This window comes from Ceratotherium simum, chromosome 20 (genome assembly GCF_057802395.1).
Source record: "Ceratotherium simum simum isolate JZ-2026a chromosome 20, ASM5780239v1, whole genome shotgun sequence".
In the NCBI taxonomy this organism is placed as follows: domain Eukaryota; kingdom Metazoa; phylum Chordata; class Mammalia; order Perissodactyla; family Rhinocerotidae; genus Ceratotherium; species Ceratotherium simum.
Window position 1 is genome coordinate 21,166,260 of NC_141919.1, and position 16,893 is coordinate 21,183,152.

Below are 16,893 nucleotides of genomic sequence, written 5' to 3' on the forward strand. Positions count from 1 at the left end.
ATTGGCAGATATTGGCTCAGGGCCGATCTTTCTCACCAAAAAAAAAAATCATCCATTAATGCAGGCTGCCTTTGAGGGGAAATCCTTAAAGGCTGGAAATGCCAAGAAAGCTCAAAGCCAAAGAGGTAAAGAACTGAAACCGGCATTTACACAGGAGGCTGGGAAGAGAGAGACACTGTAGGATCAAACAGGGTGGAGATCAGATCAGAGTGGATGTTTTAGAGGAAAAAACACCACCAGGCAGATGGAGACAGCAGGACACTTGTCTGTCTCATCTTTGGCTCTGGGTGGAATGGAAATAACTAAAACTATCTCCCTAGAGAATTCCTATCAACAGACCTGCACCACAAAGGTGTGGGACTGAAATTCATATTACGGATATGACCACACTCCTCAAAAACACTCACACCCAAAATGGTTCTGCACTGGGAGCGCCACCCAGGTACACAGAGGCAAGTACAAAGTCTCTCCAAGAGCACACTACAACACCGGCTTCAGAGCATCCTCCGGATAAGTACCTGAGAAACAGGAGTCCACAATTTAAACACACACACGTCACCATGAGTGACAGTGAGAAGAAAGAAGAAACTGGAGAATCAAAGACTAAATATTAGAAATATCAGTCACACATCAAAAAAAGTATGTGTAATATATATGTTTATCATAATAAATTAAAAAGGGAAACTTGAAAGTAGAATGAAAGAACAAGAAAGAAAATGTCAAAAATGACCAAGCAAATCTGGAAAAAAAAAGTAAAAAAAAATTGTTAGAAATGAAAAAATATAGTAATCGAAATGTAGATAAACAATGGATTAAACCACATACTACACACAGTTTAGACAATAATTAATGAATTAGAAGACAGATAGGAAGAAATAACAAAATGCAGCACGAAGTGTTAAAAAAAAGTGGGACATATGAAAAAGAAGTTAGGAGTGAGCAAGTCTTACAGTGCGTCTAGTGACATTTCCTGAAGGAGATGGAAAGAGAGTAAGCAGAGATGCAAAACTCAGAGAGATAATGGCGCTTCCAGAATTGAAGATTTTTCAGGTTCAGGAAGCCTAATACATCACAAGCAGGGTAAATTTAAAAAAAAAAAAACAAAAAACCAAACACTTTTAAATACATGGTAATCTCACTGCAATAAAAAATATAAAGATCTCGAAAGCAGCTAGACAGAAGAGATTTTACCCAGAAAAGAATAAGGAGGGCAGTGAACTTCTCAAGAGCGATAAGGGAAGGCTGAAGCCAGTAGAACAATATCTTTAAAATAATATCTGTTGACTTAGAGGGCAGAAAAGACAAAAACAAAAACTGGGACTGATTATTACCATACATTAGCAATAAAAGAATTTCCAAAAGAGAAACTTAAGAAAGAAGGCAAATAATCCCAGAAGGAACACCTAAGACGCAAGAAGGAACGTAAGCCTGAACACACACTGACTGTATACAACTAGAATAATAAAGTATAATTTGTTAGAGTTAAACAAATGAGGTAGAACTAAAGCACTGGGCAACACAACATGTAAATCCAGATGACTTTATCGTGATTAAATTATTCTAAATGTTCTATTCAGGAGCAGAGTTAAGCTACTGATTAATTTCGAACTTCACTAAGTTAAATCTACATGTGACATTTTCTAGGGTAACCACTATAGGAATAAAGCATGTAACTTCCAAAATAAAAATAAAATAAAATGGGAGGGAAAAATAAAATGAAACAACAAAACAAAACTCAATCCAAAAGAAGGCAAAGGAGCACAAAAGGGGGAATTTCGAAAAAGCAGAGCAAATATAAAACACAAACTACAGTTGTAGAAATGAACATAGAAGAGTAATCACAATAAATATAGAAAGGATGCCAGAATTGATTAAAAACAAAAAGGCCCAGCGCTATACTTTAACAGAGAATAACTAAAACATAAAGACGCAAAGTAATCTAATTACAGAAATAAAAAGCCTTACTGTACTTATTAGATACAAATTAAAATAATTTAAGAAAAACTATCCAGTTGTTTTACATTTAAAAAAAATTTTAAATCAAATCTGCCATTCCTGCACTGATAGTAATATGAGAGAGAGAAAAGAAATGCAAAATGTCCAGACAATGTGCTTCTTTTTTCCCTAAGTAGCAAACTATTAGGCTTGGGAGGGAAGAAGTTTGGCACAAAAGGCAATTCTATCAACTGATATATTGGGACAGATCCTTTATTCCCTTTGGCAGAAGGGGGTTAGGAAAAGGCAATTTTGTTTCTACATAAGAAGGGTAAACCAGCCTGCTCTCGAGTAGCTACAACTGATTACTAAAATTGAGAGGAATTCATAATCCTTGAGTTCTCCCCTTTCTCTATGTACTCACTTTTGGGTCATTTCCACAGCTAATACCATCCGGCTCCAAGAGATGAGAATTCTCAGAGTGAGATTAAAAAAGAGAATTCAAATCAGCTCTGTGGTTAAAAAGAATACACAAAAATGGTACCTGGAAAAGGCGAGAACTAGGATCTGTGCTCCCAGCAGGCCTGGGACTGGGTGCTATGGTGGAGGCAGAGCATGAGCATCCAAAAATGGTGATGTTTAGGTTCAATGAAGGCACATCAACACAACGAAATACACCAACATGCAAGAAGATCATTATCTAAATTATGTAAATCTCCCCAATTGTTTAAGTTTGTTCACCATGACCACTGTTTTTCTTTTTTTTTTTTTTTTTTAAAGATTTTATTTATTTATTTTTCCCCCAAAGCCCCAGTACATAGTTGTCTGTCATAGTTGCACATCCTTCCAGTTGCTGTATGTGGGACGCGGCCTCAGCATGGCCGGAGGAGCGGTGCCTCGGTGCGCACCCGGGATCCGAACCCGGGCCGCCGGCAGCGGAGAGCACGCACCTAACCGCTAAGCCACGGGGCCGGCCCACCACTGTTTTTCAATTCAAAAAAATCTAAGTGGATTTTCAGGTGAGGTTTTTATCTCACTCACCTTTGTCCCTTATCTCCTAGAACACACTTTTTGCCACACAGAGTAGGCATTTAAAAAGGTTTTCTTTTCAATAAACCAACAGATGGACATACTACCAACTCATGACTCAAGTAATATGATTAAGGCACTGATTTCTACTACTTACAAGTTTTCTTAGAGGAAATGGCAATTACATTTAGTGGCCCTCTGCTTCAACAGCACACACGAAGTAGCTGTGCTGGAAACTCAGGTGCCCACGGCCTGGTGGTTCTAGGTGTGCATTATAGCCTTCCTCTCTGGAATTTTGTTGTCTATGTCTAAAACAGCATTTTCCAATGTGTGCCAGTATAGCACAAGTTTTCCAAAATTTTAATAAAGTTTTCTATTAAAAAAGAGTTCTCTTAAAAGGAAATAGTAAACAGAAACCCAGTTGATCGGAATTGATCATCTCTTTCCAGTTGCACAGAACACCTCCTAACTCCTTGGCACCTTCAGGTTTCCACATGGCCTTAGTAAGACCAACCACTAACACCTGGAAATGACCTTACTGGCATGTGCGCTTCCCCAGTTCACCTTGTGAGCACTTTACTATAACTTAAAGATGGCAAATGTCAACAATGAATTAATCTCTAAATTGTGGTAAACTAAATACAGTTGGCAACTCTTCTTTGAGTATAATTATTTCCCCACACATTAAGAAAAAACATCACACAGCACTTTTCCCAAAATACTTACTTAAAAATCATCAGGAAAAAACTAATCAATACCATGACAATCACCCCTAGGGTTGGGCAATGCTATGGGGTGGAGGGAAGCACAATGTCCAAAAAGAGAGTGATATTTAGGTTAAGTGAACCATATAGGCATTCAAAATAATTACTTAACTTTCATCAATTTTTGAAGTTTCTGTATCGTGATGATTGTGTTCTCAATTAAAGAGAGACAGTGAGAAAGTTTTATCTTTTCTAGTCTGTCTGCTGTTGGTGGAAGCAATAGGAATATAAAGGAGTAGAAACCTTCCAGGGGGCAAATTAACAATAGGTATCAAAATGTAAAATCTGCACATCCCTTGATCAGTCAACTCCCTTCTAGAAATCTACTCTACAGAAATATTTGCACAACCACACAAAGACAAACGTGTAATTTGTCCACAGCTGCTTATAATTTCTTAAATAGAAAATCAATGAAATGTCCAACAATGGGAGATTGGCTGCATGTCTATAGATCTATACTTAAATGTCTATCGGGGGGAGAAAACAAGATATAAAACATTGTTTTCATTCCTATTTTCATAAATATATATATTTATATAAGCATATAGGGAAAAGACTAGAAGAATAAATACCAAAAAATGTTAATTTCCTCAGGAGCTGTGGTATGGCAGAGAATATTTTTGTATGAGCACATTACTTTTAGAATGCATTTTTATTTTAAAAATAAAAACAGCAAGCTCCCTTTTGAAAGTTTTGGATTTAAACTGTTTTATCATTTAGCCAAATAAATGAAGTCCAACAAAATTTTATTTTAAAAATGTTGTGCAAGTAGAATGAATCTGGTTTTCGAAATTCACTGTTCCTTTGTAATGAGATTATGCTGTCTTTAAGTATTCCTGTGCTGCCTGCAAGGGTAATTTAAATTAGATTTGTCAGAGAGAGGATTAATCCCCTACTGCCAATAGCACTCAATCAAATTCTTAATCAATCAGACCTTGCCAGGAGCCTAAAGATCTCAACAACTTGAAATGAAACTGATCAGATTGTAAGGAGCTGCTTCTGATGCAGGGTTAATGGGTTGTGACATAAACCATTAATCACTTAAACACAATATTGAAAGAATATATGTTCTGTTAAACTAAGTAATAAATTTACAATCTTAATTTTAAAGGTGAGGAAATTGGACTAAAACTAAATTTTAATAACTCCTTTGAGCATTAAAAATGCACCATAACTGTGTAGATCTCTCAAAAAATTAACAATAGAAATATCATATGACCCAGCTATCCCACTACTGGGTATTTATCCAAAGAACTTGAAATCAACAATTCAAAGAAACTTATGCACCCCTACGTTCATTGCAGCATTATTCACTATAGCCAAGAAGCGGAAGCAACCCAAGTGCCCACTGACTGATGATCAGATGAAGAGGATGTGGTGTATATATATATAATGGAATACTAGTCAGCCATAAAAAAAGACAAAATCGTCCCATTCACAACAACATGGATGGACCTTGAGGGTATTATGTTAAGCGAAATAAGCCAGACAGAGAAAGACACACACTGTACGATTTCACTCATATGTGGAATATAAACGAACACACAGACAAAGAGAACAGTTTAGTGGTTACTAGAGGGGAAGGGGGTTGGGGGATGGAACACAAGGGGTGAAGAGGCACATTTATATGGTGACTGACAAATGATAATGTACAACTGAAATTTCACAATGTTATAAACTATTATTGTAAGTGACCATAAGTGAGGCCATCTTGTCACACTAAATAATCCTTTCTTAGTTGAAACCTTTCTAGCATGTGATCACTATAAATTGCTACACGCTCTCATGATTTTCTGCCCCTGATCCTATGCACCTACCCCTGCTGAGGTACTCTGATAGCTTTGTTCTTAACAATTTTAATGAATTTTCCCAGGGAATAAGAAGGTCTCCAGGAAGAAAGAGCACCTGTAGAATATTCATCATCATCAACAGAAGAAAAGAACAAGGAGAGATCCTGGAGTCCATCATGTACATTTCTGAACCCCCTCCTTACTGCCCATTTTTCCTCTATTACCACCTCAAAATTCTGTAATCCTTGAAGATGGGTTTTTGAGACATTAATCACCTGTCTTCCGATTTGCCAGCTAATCTAATCAAACATTGTTTCTCGATCTCTAACTCATTGTGATTAAGTGGCTCAGATTGCAGAACAAGCCCATTGCTGGGTATCATTATGATCTCAGTTAAAAAAACAACAACACCGTAACTGTGTATTTAGCCCCACAGAGCTGTGACTTTTTGTGAAGATCTCAGAGGAAACTCTTCCTTCACTGAGACCCTTCATTCATTCATTCACTAATTAATTCACACATTCATTCATTCAAAAATATTTATTGAGCACCCACTATGGGCCAAGCATGTGGTCTGTGACACTTGGGGTACATTGGTGAATAAAGCAGCCGTAGCCCATGTAGAGTTTACCAACCACAGTGTGCCCCAAAAGCAAATCACTGGAGTGTCTTCCCTGCCTTTTCTATCTATTGTCTTTTCAGAAACCCAGAGCACCCCACATCATCACACGCATCCTCAGAACATCAGCTCTGCGTACATCCCCGGGGACAGGCTGCCAGCCTGCAGCAGCTTAGCTGACAGCCGAGCTCATGCCTTTCAAACTGGGCCACTGGGCTTGGGCCCCACCCAACCTGTGCTGGGCCATGCCCAGATCAGAGAACCGCTATCAATATTCAGACTCTACTGTGGTGAATGACAGGGGGTAGCTGCTTAGCATTTGGGGAGCTTTATCTGCAGGGCCATGGGAAGATCACATGTATCAGAGTTCAAGGTACACGCATTCCACGATGCAGTGATTCCTCTCCTGGGCAGAGGACTGGAGAAATGTGTATTTCTATCCTATGTGCACAAGGATACACATAGAAAGTATTCATAGCAGCAATGTCCTCAACAGCCCAAACCTGGAAAAACCAATATCTATCAGGAGCAGAATGGGCAGGGGGCCAGCCCCGTGGCTTGGCGGTTAAGCGTGCGCGCTCCGCTACTGGCGGCCCGGGTTCGGATCCCGGGAGCGCACCGAAGCACTGCTTGTCGGGCCATGCTGAGGTCGTGTCCCACAAACAGCAACTAGAAGGATGTGCAACTATGACATATAACTATCTGCTGGGGCTTTGGGGAGAAAAAGGGGAAAAAAAGGAGGAGGATTGGCAATAGATGTTAGCTCAGGGCCAGTCTTCCTCAGCAAAAAAGAGGAGGATTGGCATGGATGTTAGCTCAGTGCTGATCTTTCTCACACACACACACACAAGAGCAGAATGGACAAATAAATAGTAACACACTATTAAAATGCAACATTATACTGCAATGAAAACAAACTAGAGCCACACATACTACAACACAGATGCACCTCAAACATAATGCTGAGTGAAAAACATCCCAGCAGAATTTGTAGAGCGTGATATGTTTCTTTCATTCAAAAAGCAATGTTTCACAACCATGTGAATACACTTAACACTACTGCACTGTACACTGAAGAATAGCTAAGATGGTAAATTTTATGTTACACATTTTTTATCACAACGGGAAAAAAAGCCAACAAATTTTTTCTCACAATGGGAAAAAAAGCCAACAAAACCAATCTTTTGTTTAGGGATGCTTGTGTGTATGTATTATATGTATGTGTGTGTAGTAAAAATATAAGAGCAAGCAAGGGAATGGAAAACACAAAATTCTGGATGAAGTGACCTGGGGATGAGGCAGAGGACTTGAAAAAGGACCTTGTGCCTGTCTTGGTGAGGGTCTATGGGTATGTGTGATGGGCTCACAGGTATTGGTTTTATAATTATGCTTTATGATTTAGATATGTTAGATATGATTTAGGTACGCTGTTATGTGTACCAAACATTTTTTAAGTTAAAAAACGGGGGGGTGGGGGGCACGAGTGAACATCGAGGGGTACCCGATTCCTGACCAAGGATCTTATACCAAATATCTTTTAATGCAGCACAGATTTTGCAAAGCGAAAGAGCAGAAGAAAGTGGGATCACTCCAGCCAGAGGGAGGGCAAAGCAGGGGATGAGCCGTAACTGGACAGGTGCCTGGAAGGCAAAGAAAGGCAGGTGAGGCGAGAATCAGGTCAGCTCTGATCCAGAGGGGTCCAGAAGACCCCATGCACCAGGAGGATCTTCAGTTGCTTTGTACCACTTTTTCCTCATCACTTTCACTTTTCATGGAAGTAGAGTGAATAACAACCCCCTCAATATCATAACAAGTCATTCCTAGATGACATGGGAAGTTAAAAGTAAGCTTATTTTTCTACCATAAATAAAAAACTATGTTAACAGTAAGGTATTTACATGAAGAATGAAGAGGAAGGGACAAACAACAAATAGTTATTTGATCTGTCTCTTTAAAAATATTCTCTAGCTGTGATAAAGTTTCTTTCCTTTAAAAAATCTTGGCCAAACAGGTAAAATCCCATACTTTACACAAAGAATATAGAAATGTGTTAAAAACCAACCAGAAGGCAGATACCGAAAGTCTTCACTGCCCTAACTCCCCCAACAGGCAACTTTTAGGCTTTTTGTCCACAAACTGCTGCTTCCCAGTGATGGAGACCACGGCTAAAGCTAAAGATGCATCAGAATCTGCCCACAAGGGACATGCCTGATAAAAATCCCACGTCATAAAAGTGAACACCCATATGTGTGACAGCACTGCACGTGTTCAAACTATAAGAGGAAAAAAAGAACGTGTGAAAAACTTTTTTCCTGTAATTTAGAGACCTAGATATTAGAATAAGATTCTTATATAGATTCCTCCAGTATACGGAAGCAAAAAGTTTATCCCAAAACGAGAAATCCCAAACACAAACAAACATCTTACACAAGGCAGTCTATTATCCACCTAGAAAGGAAAACTGTGCTTGCAGATTCCCAACACGTTGAAAACAGCAGCCTTTGATTCATAAATCCCATAAGAGGCTACCGGTTTCGTTTAAGTCTGCTAAAAACAAGACAAATATTTTAAAAACCCACACTGACTACAATCTGCATCTCACAATTTGTTACTGAAAGCTGCCAGAAGCACAATAAATCCGAGGAGAAAGGAGTCACTGTCAGAAGGCTTTTGCTCCCCCCACCCTTCCCACAAAGAAAGGTTGGGAAAGAAAAGGGGCAAGTTCGCAGAGGGACTCACACGGCCTTTCAATCTCCCCAACTTTTTAACAGCCTGGCTCCACATCCTCTGCAGGACCTGAGCAGTCTTCATGGTCTCTGGAGAGCAGTCAGCCAGGCCACTGCCTACATCCCTGGCTGCTCACCCATTGCCATCACTCCACGTGGTTACGTAAGGCGGATACAATAGTGGCCCACATTCCCAGCAAATCCTGTTGTCATCTCGCACAGTGACACATCCATACAGCAGGGACGCCAAACGCTTTGAAAAGCACCACTTGTGAGGAAAAAAAGAAAGCACTCTGGATTTGCACCACTTTAACAGCCTTCTGTTCCTCCCTCTCTCCCTGGGTGAGGGAACTAGAGAACTCGAGTAAACATTCCTTTTAGACATATAAAATGATTCAGTATCTAAGTAGAAATTAAGTAGGACGTTCTAGAGCAATACTATGGAGAGGAATATTTGGAGAAGTATTTATTTACACAGACCCTCCCATACACATATGCAAACAAAAAGTATAAGCCAGCTAGAAATGAACTGGTAATATTTTAGGTGAACTGAATGGCTCATGCCACAGAAATGAAAAGGCATGAAGATAAGATGTTTCACATCCTTGGAGATAACTAGGTCTGTACACAGAAGGAAGACAAGACTTGGGAAGTTGGTACAGCTTGAGGCCAACCTGGGGACAGAGTACTCACTCAGCAGAATTTTCTCTTCTCTCTAACTTTTCTGTAAATTTAGCAGATAAAAGAATAACACAGAGACTTGCTATCTGTTTCTTTCTTTGTCTTGACCACTTAGGGGGAGGGAGGTTGGAAAAGCACATTCTAGGTCTCTGAAAATCTAGAAAAGATTGTATGGGATGCCTGGGGCTTCAGAGTTGGGTTTGGGATTTCGGAAGCATGGTCAGGGGAACCCGTGATCATTCTCACTACCATAGCGTAGGTTACACCAATGGATCAGACGGAGCAGTCCGCAACTGAAGAATGCACCATCTGATCTGCTTGAGGTTGAGAAGTGTGATAAATTTGGACCACAAGATGGAGACCGTACTGGAAGCAACTTGAAGCAGAGGCAAGAACGTGAGTTCTAAAGGGAGAAGATCTGGGTACAATCTCTGTCCTGTCACTTAGCTGTGGGGCCTTGGATAATCTGTCTCTTTCTTTATAAAGTGGGGATGATACCACCTACACCTCAGAGACCAATGTCAGCACGCAATGAGGCAACCTCTACGAAGCACATGAGCTGAACAGGCACGGGAAAATGTTCACATCCTTCCCTTGAACTCTACAAGAATAAGTTCTTCATAAGTGTTGGAACAGCAAAACAGGATGGGAGATGAATGCAAGTTTGTTTCGAATCTTACCCAGAGGAAGGCAAGAAGTACAAAAGAGCCCTACTGAAGGAGGACCCTTGGAAGCTGAGTAGGTCAGACGTGTGCAGGCTCCCCGCACACCAGCCAGGCTCAGCCTAGGACTCCTGGGCTTAGGGGGCCCAGGATGCAAAGCAGCACAAGAATTCAGGGAGGGGGGGAGGGGCTCAGGCCAGCCCACTCCGTTACTCTGACAGTCCTTCGGAAAACACCTGAGCTTCCCTGATGAGGAAATAAATACTTCTTTCCCTTAAATTTATGCATACTGCCCAGAAATCACAGGCGCCCTACAATTTAAGAATTCCAGATTCTTCTACAGTGATTTCCAGAAATCAGTTTCTGTCCTAATTCTTTTTTGTAATTGTACTAAAAAACACATAACATACAATGTACCAACTTAATCATTTCTAAGTGTACAGTTCACTAGTGTTAAGTACCTTCATATTGTTGTGCAACTAATATCCAAGACTCCTTCATCTTGCAAAACTGAAAGTCTGCACCCATTAAACAACTCCCCATCTCCTCCTCCCCTAAACCCCTGGTAACCACTGTTCTACTTTCTGTTTCTATGATTTTGACTACTCTCAATACCTCACATAGGTGGAATCAAACAGTATTTTCTTTTTGTGTCTGGCTAGTTCACTAAGCAAACGTCCTCAAGGTTCATCCTTGTAACATGTGTCAGAATTTCCTTCCTTTTAAAGGCTAAAAAGTATTCCACTGTAGGTATATACAACATTTGGTTTATCCATTCATCCTCAATGGACACCTGGGTTACTTTCACCTCTTGGACACTGAATAATGCTGCTATGCACATGAGTGTGCTATCACTAATTCTTTACTCATTCATTAACAAATGTTTACCAAGTGCAACGTGCTAGGCTCTGAGGATCAAATCGACGTCAAAACAGACACAGCATTGCCCTCAGGAAGCCTGGCAAGAGCCAGCACCTGACCTAGTTGGGGGAGTGGGGGGTGTTTCCCATGAGCAAAAGACATGGAGATGAAGTCTGAAGAATTAATATTGGGGGGGGGGGGGTTGTGCAGGACCCAAAGAACAGCACAGGCAGGACAAAGACCCTCAAAAAGAAAAGAGAGGGCCGGCCCTGTGGCTTGGTGGTTAAGTGCGCGCGCTGCGATGCTGGTGGCCCGGGTTCGGATCCCGGGTGCGCATCGAGGCACCACTTCTCCGTTCATCCTGAGGCCGAGTCCCGCATACAGCAACTAGAAGGATGTGCAGCTACGACATACAACTATCCACTGGGGCTTTGGGGGGAAAAAATTAAAAAATAAATAAAATCTTTAAAAAAAAAAAAAAAAAGAAAAGAGAAAGAGCCCGAGCGCGCGGCCACCAGAACCACTGCAGCCTGTTCCAACCAGCAGCTGTTCTACCAACGGCATTAGCTACCTCCATGAGAAGATTTCAAGAGTTTAAGGATTCACCTCCTCAAAGATTCCTAACCTCCAGAGTCACATATTCAGGAAACATCTACTGAGCAGCAACTAGATACCCAGCCCTGTAAACTGAAGACGAATTACCCTAAGTCATGACCCTAAGCAGTCACAGTCCAGTGGGACGTGGGCCTCATAAACAATAACAGTAGCTCAGTGCAACTACAACAGCAGACAAATGTACACGGCTCATTCATTCAACACGTATTCCCTGACACCTACGACGTGTCAGACACCGCTGTAGAGGCTGGGGGGGACAAGCCAAAGTCCTTCCCTCACAGGGAGGATTTTAATGGAAGAAACGAACAGTAAACAAGTAAACCCATATTATAATCTCAGGTAGCAGTAAATGCCATGGGCTGTGATACTCGAAAGAACTAATCCTGAGAAAATCTGAACAGCTCTCCAAGGAGAAGGGGACAGCAAATGCAAAGGCCCTGAGGTGAAAATCAAGCTTATTATGTTCACAAAAGAAACAAAGCCGTGTGGGACTGGAGTAAGGTGAGCAATGAGGTAACGGCAAGTACATACAGTGTGAAACTGATGGCGTAAGTGGGAGTTATTCACTGGGGATGCGAGGTCTGGGGTGGAGGGGGGTGTACACCAACCACAGGGAAGGCCCTCTCTCCCACATGGAGTGCTGACTTGTCACACACATGACTGACTTGTCAGGTGGGTGGACATTCTAGAAAGAGGGAATAGCATGGCAGAACAGGAGGGGTAACCTGCAAGATGAGCTCAAGACACTCCAAGTAGTCAGTGTGGCTGGGCAGTAAACTGCTTAATAACACACACGGGATTCTACAATCTCAGTACGGACAGATGTGTCAAAACAACTTAATATGCAGCTTGGGAGTCTTAAAACACATACCCCACCCGGACACAGGAGACAAAATGGTTATGAGAACTGGAAAGGAAGGAAGTCGTTAACATTCAGCAGAGCTGCACACCAAGGGCTCTCTACACAGTTTTTCACTGGATGCCCACAACTCTGTGAGCTAGCTATGCCTGTCCCCATTCCACAAACAGGAAAGCTGAGGCCAGAGAGTTTACGCAGCTAACCAGCATCAGAGAGGGATCTGAAGCTGGTGGCCGGCTCCAGACTGGGTTCCTTTTCTACATGCAGAATGAGATGTGTGCTTTGCACACTCTAAGCCCTTAATAAATGTTATGTGGATAGCTGAAACGAAGCAAAGAAAGGAGGGAGGGAGAAGGAAGAAAGCGAGAAACACTGAAGGAGTCCAAATTGAAATCCTCAAAGTTCCCAGGAGGCTCCAAACAGCAGATCTGAAACCTGTGGAAATTAACAAAAGAAACCTTCACTAAATTGGAGTTGTGAGGGCCTGTGGGGGGGGCTCTTACACCCTATCACACGTGGGCAATTACATAAACAGGAAGAGACCTACCCCTGCATCTTTGACAGGAAGTAAAACTACTTGACTACTGAAGGAAGATTTCTCTCTCCGCCTGGCAACAGCCCAGCCAATGAGGAATGCCACAGCTCAGCCAATGAGAAGTCACTGCTGCCCTGACCTTACTTTCCCCCAGTGGACTTTCCTTCAGAACAGCCCCTCCCTACTCCCCTTTTTTCTCCATAAACGTAGCTCCCCTCCTTTGTTTTCCAGATTTGCCCATGGTTCGCCATAGCAAGCATATCCTGAATTACAATTCTTTTGGCTATTCCTGAATAAACTCGTTTTGAGGGTAAAATAACAGGTGACTTTGCTTCTAAGTTGACAAACCTTAGGAAAACACTACTCCAACAAAATGGGCCAATGGTTTTCTGCATCAGAATTCCTCTGGTATTTTTATTGTGTCCACTACGTCATTTTAGAAGGCATCTCAAATCCTCAGAGAGAGTATAAAGAGCCAGCCAGCGTCAGGTTAGGTAGGCTGTGGTTTGAGCTGAGAATGGGGCTTCTGTGGTCTCCCTCTCTTCTCCCATGAAATTGGTCTTATTTTAATGGTTGTGAAGGATTTAGTCAAAAGTCTGTTCACTGAACACAATTTTGAGACACCTATCAAATAAGTAAACAGGAACTGCTGTTTCTGAGGGAATGCAGAAAATGAGCTCCACTCTCCCTCTTCCTAAAATGAGGAATTTTTACTTTTTACTTTAGGAGTAAAGTAACTCCTTTTTACTAAAGGAGTAAAATTTTTACTTTAGGAGTAAAAATTACTCTTAAAACGAGTAATTTTTAAATTTATAAACCAAGTCCTTGGCTTTGGGGCCCTTACCTGTGGTCTCTTCAAAGGTAAACCCTTCCTGGCAGCAGTAAACTAGTCAGCAGTGAATTAAACAACCCCTTATGCAATTTTTGGTTTACCAATAAAACTCTGCAGTAGTTTACTTCACAGTATTTCACTTTCCAACGCAATTACAATGTTATCACCAGCTCTTTACCCTCCCTTCACAACTCAGTAAGGTGCATGCTGACAGGCAACAATTAGACCTGTGGCACAGTGTGCTCACAGCACACACCTCACAACAGACACAGCCGGGGTATGACCACAGTTAAGAAAAAAAGCTACATAAAGAAGTTTAAAGAGGGATTTCTGATAGGTCATCAGAATTCATATGAATAGATTCCAGACCTATTGCTGAAGGGTACCAGAGTTACTTTTTTTTTTTTTTTTTATCTCCATCTCCTTTTACTTACCTAAGGGAAAATTTCAGTGCACATTTAAGTAAATAATGAAGAATTGGGAGAGGATGACAGTATGCCTGGGGGCACAATCTGTTGTTTTGAAAGCAGTTGTGCTGAAATACAGGGAGCAATGAACCTAGACTCCAAGAAGACACTTCCAGCCAAGACTCTGACCTGCCAACTCACCCATGACCTTGGGCACCCACTCAATTCCACTGCCACTTGGTACAAACAAGGACAGCATCATCTATTTCACAGGGTGAAATGAGGGAAACACTTGTGAAAGCATTCTCTAAAATTCAGGCCAGTAAATCTTCACATGGGAGGTGGGGTGGCTATAAATACTCCTGACAATGGAGGCCAAGAGGTAAGAGCTTTGTAGGCCATCACACACACCTGGGTCCAACCTCAGCTCCTACACATTCTACAAGCTCTGTGACCTTCAGCAGTTCACTTGCTGAGGCTCAGTTGCCTCATCTGTAAAATGGGACTAACGATTCCTAACCTACTATAATTGTTGTGAGAACTGAATGAAGCAATGCTGGTAAATTAATTAGCAGCAATGTAAAGTGACCACTCCCAAGTAAGAACTGCCTGTTTTCCTTCTCTCAGAAGAGCACAGTACTTATAGTAATTAAGAATGCCATGGAACCCAAGAGAACTGAAAATCTGCTGATAGGTATGGGGTTTCCTTTTGGCGTGATGATGATGTTCTTTTTTTTTTTTTTTTTTTTTTTTTTTAAAGATTTTATTTATTCATTTTTTTCCCCCCAAAGCCCCAGTAGATAGTTGTATGCCATAGGTTCACATCCTTCTAGTTGCTGTACGTGGGACTCGGCCTCACGTTGGACGGAGAAGTGGTGCCTCGGGGCGCGCCCGGGATCCGAACCCGGGCCGCCAGCATCAGAGCGCGCGCACTCAACCGCTAAGCCACGGAGCCGGCCCGATGATGTTCTAAAAGTGATATGGTGATGGTTGCACAATTCTGTGAATATACTAAAAACCACTGAATTGTATACTTTTATTGTATGGTATGTGAATTTTATGTCAACAAAGCTGTTTAAAAAAAAAGAATGCATCACGGATTCTGTAGTCAGAAAGTGAGGATTATAATCCTTGCTCCACCATTTACCTAAGGTAGCTTACTTAACTTCTCCTTGCCTCAGTTTTCCCAATCTGTAAAGCAGAGGCAGTAACGGACCCACCTCTCCAGGGTTGTGAGAATTTAATAAGACAATGCACGTCCAGAACGCAGGGTCGTGCCTGACACAGAGTAAAGGCTCTGTCATTTTCAGCTATTATCAATATCTCATAATTACTAGACTCACTTTACAGAAAAGAAGGCTGAAGTCAGAGAAGTAGAGTAACTTGCTTGAGGTCATATAAGTAAAAGGTGGCAGAGAACAGAGTTTAACCCAGGTCAATGTGGCTACAAAGCCTATATCCTTTCCATTGAAGAATGCTGCCTCTCCCACTGTGCACCGATCCTGACTTTCAAACCCCACCTGTGACGGGACCCTGGCCTTCAAACCAAAAAAATGCCACGGTTGTTGGTGGTTGGGCACCAGACCAGCAATGGATCCAATCACTCGGACAACTCAGAACATCTTAAAAAGCATGATGGTCACTTCCAAGTAGTTGGCGTGGGTTCAGTCAACCTGGCTCAGTCACTCTTCTGCAATGACTGGTAAGAAGAGGGCGCAGGAAGGGAATCGGGCTGGATTTTATTTCTGGCTCTTTCCACAGCCAGTTAGGTGTAAGTTCCCTAATGGTTGCGCGCCTTTGTGAACATACGTGTAAACCAAGGGGCCTGAAACATATCGTCGACTGAAGATTACAATGTGCCAGACACTGTGCTAAGTGCTTTATGGCTGCTGACCATTAATCCTTCCAAAACCCTATACACTTCCTCCCGTTTTTACATATGAAAACATAAGGACTGATGACCTATGAAACAAAGAATTGATGAGCCAGACTCAATTAAAATTACAAACTTCTGCCCTGTGAAAGTCAATGTGAAGAGAATGAGAAGACAAACCTTAGACGGGGAGAAAATATTTGCAAAAGACACATCTGACAAAGGACTATTATCCAAAATACACAAAGAACTCTTAAAAATCAACAATAAGAAAACTACTACTGGGGCCGGCCCCGTGGCTTAGCGGTTAAGTGCGTGCACTCCACTACTGGCGGCCCGGGTTCGGATCCTGGGCGCACACGGACGCACCGCTTCTCCAGCCATGCTGAGGCGGCGTCATACATATAGCAGCTAGCAGGATGTGCAACTACGACATACAACTATCTACTGGGGCTTTGGGGAGAAAAAGGGAAAAAAAAAGAGGAGGATTGGCAACGGATGTTAGCTTAGGGCCAGTCTTTCTCAGCAAAAAGAGGAGGATTGGCATGGATGTTAGCTCAGGGCTGATCTTCCTCAAAAAAAAAAAAAAAGAAAAGAAAACTACTGATTAAAAAATCAGCGAGGGCCGGCCCCGTGGCTTAGCAGTTAAGTGCGCGCACTCCTCTACTGGCGGCCCGGGGTTCGGATCCCGGGCGCGCACCGACG

General features: G+C 41.9%; 1 protein-coding gene across 6 annotated transcripts in view; it reads right to left on the reverse strand.

The window, feature by feature from the left end:
- The window catches only part of TJP2 (tight junction protein 2), a 125,204-nt gene that overhangs the window by 38,742 nt on the left and 69,569 nt on the right, over nucleotides 1-16,893 (reverse strand). The window lies entirely within an intron of this gene.